Raw genomic sequence first — 2141 nt, 5'->3', positions numbered from 1 at the left:
GGGCGGTGCTGCTGATGCCATTGCCCCTCCCCTTTCTCCTTCCCTTCCTGCCCTTAAAGGCTGAATTGAGGGAGGAGGGTCAGGAAATGGGAAATACCCCAAAGGTACATGCCCAGTGGTAGGCAGAATTGGACCAGAAACAGTGTTGCATGTGACAAGAACCAAACCCCTTCACATTAGAGGGGTAGTTAGTTCTTTTCTCTGTGAATGACTCTTCCTTGTGGATCCCTTAGAGCAGCAGTGGATGAGATAAATGAGTAAAACCCTAAAGAGGATTTCTCTGGCTAACTCCCACTCATGCTCTTTGAGGCTGCTTGTTTTTGTTCCCCTTTATATTTCCTGGTTTGACTATTCAAGTTAAAGTCTTCCCTAATTTTAAAACTTGTGGGATCCTTTAACCCATTGTATTCACTTGGTGCTTCCATTATTAACTGCTGCATGGTAGCTTCTTTTTTTTTTTTTTTTGTCTCAGTCTCAGCCCCATAGGTTGACCTCTTGTTCTTTCTGTTCTAACTACTGTAACCTAACTTTTTGTCCTTTTTCTAACTTGGCCTGTAATCCTTTTATCTCTCTCTCTTTTTTTTTTTTTTTTTATTTTTTTTTTTTAATTTTTGTCTGTAATGGGATTTTTTTGTTTTACCTTTAAGTGAACCTTTAATTCTTGTATTTTTTGCTCTATACTTTCAATCAACTCTATTATCTCTTGATTTTTCCTTGTTTAATGGAAAATGGAAATTGTTTAATTTGCCTGTTTGTTATTTGTTAATTTGCTGTGTTTAATGGGTGTGGGAGGAAACACCTGGAGCTCAAGAGCAAACTCCCTGCTCCCCTTCCAAGGTGACCTTTGTTAGAAGATCATCCCTCTGCCTCTTTAACTTACTTATTTGACCTGCATCACAGTTGTGTCCTGGGGCTTGTGTCAGATTTTCTACTTTGATGAGGTCTTCTTGTCGTTTTGCTCTCACTTGGGTCTCTTGGAGTTAACCTTTCATTATATCAATCTGCTTCTGAATTCCCACAACCATCTGATTTGTTTCCTCATTTTCTTCGTGCTGCTCATCAGATTCATCAAGCTTGTCTTGTAGTTGCCTCTCTAGGTCTTCTTCAGTGTCAATAATGTTTATATCTTCATCATCATGAGGATCTCTCTCATCTTCTTCACTACTGCTGATAATATCATTAAATAGCTCCTAAAGTTCATCATGTTCTGAGGAGTTATGGCCCTGCTTATGGCCACTCATTCCTGGAGAGGAAATATCTAGACCTGCTAAGGAAACCTGGTTGTCTGCTTCCTTTGTTTCATCTTCTGCACTTACCCCCCTTTGGGCACTGACAGCTTCTGCATCTTTACTGAGAAGCCTCTTTACTTCTTTTTCCACATCTGGTGATTCAATGTACTTCTTCTTGGTTGTTTTACAGAACCTTCTCTTTTTGACATTCTTAAGTGGCAGAGTGATACCATGGTTCCATGGTTCTTCTGGAAGTGGGTAAAGATCCCCATCCACACTGCACGCTAGCATCTGGCAGATATCTGCTGGCTTGTAAAAGGTTTTTTTTATCTATGGGTTTTCAAGGATTCAGTAATGCTGGGCAGGTCAACCACCTAAGCTGCTAATGAGGCACGGTCTAATCGGACAATTCCATGATGTCCATCTGCATGTAATTCAATGGTTAATTTATCTTTCAGGTTGACACTTCCAGACTGTATTGCCCTTTTCACAGTAGAAGTATGTTCTGGAGGTAGATGTAATATGAATTGGCTTTCCAACTCTTGGGGAGCATCTTCTTGCTCATCTTTTGTTTTGTAATTGTCATTTCCTGTCACCCTGCTTCACGATGATTTTCTCATTCGAGATCTCTTTAAAGATTCCTATTTAGTTTCTGGCGTACATTAGGCTTTGGGTTTAGGGCCAATCCACTCCTCTGGCATAGTTAGAAGATGACAAAAAAGGCAGGTGTGTGGTGATTATGAGCAAGCCACGATCTGGTTAAATTTCAATATCCTCGCCTCAACTGAGCAGAAGACATATGCATCCGAGCAGATGTATGCATCCCAAACACTGCTCCTCACCCCTCGACCTGAGCGTCATCATAGTTTGGGCATAATAAGCATTTGTGCCCACTGTGGCACAGTGCCTTAT

The 2141-nt window shown here is 40.9% G+C and overlaps 1 pseudogene; it reads right to left on the bottom strand.

The window, feature by feature from the left end:
* Positions 1-785: 785 nt before the first annotated feature.
* LOC100932754 lies at positions 786-1831 on the bottom strand (annotated as a pseudogene).
* Between the last annotated feature and the right edge of the window lie 310 nt (positions 1832-2141).

This window comes from Sarcophilus harrisii, chromosome 2 (genome assembly GCF_902635505.1).
Source record: "Sarcophilus harrisii chromosome 2, mSarHar1.11, whole genome shotgun sequence".
Classification (NCBI taxonomy): domain Eukaryota; kingdom Metazoa; phylum Chordata; class Mammalia; order Dasyuromorphia; family Dasyuridae; genus Sarcophilus; species Sarcophilus harrisii.
This window is presented reverse-complemented; position numbering and strand designations above follow the sequence as displayed.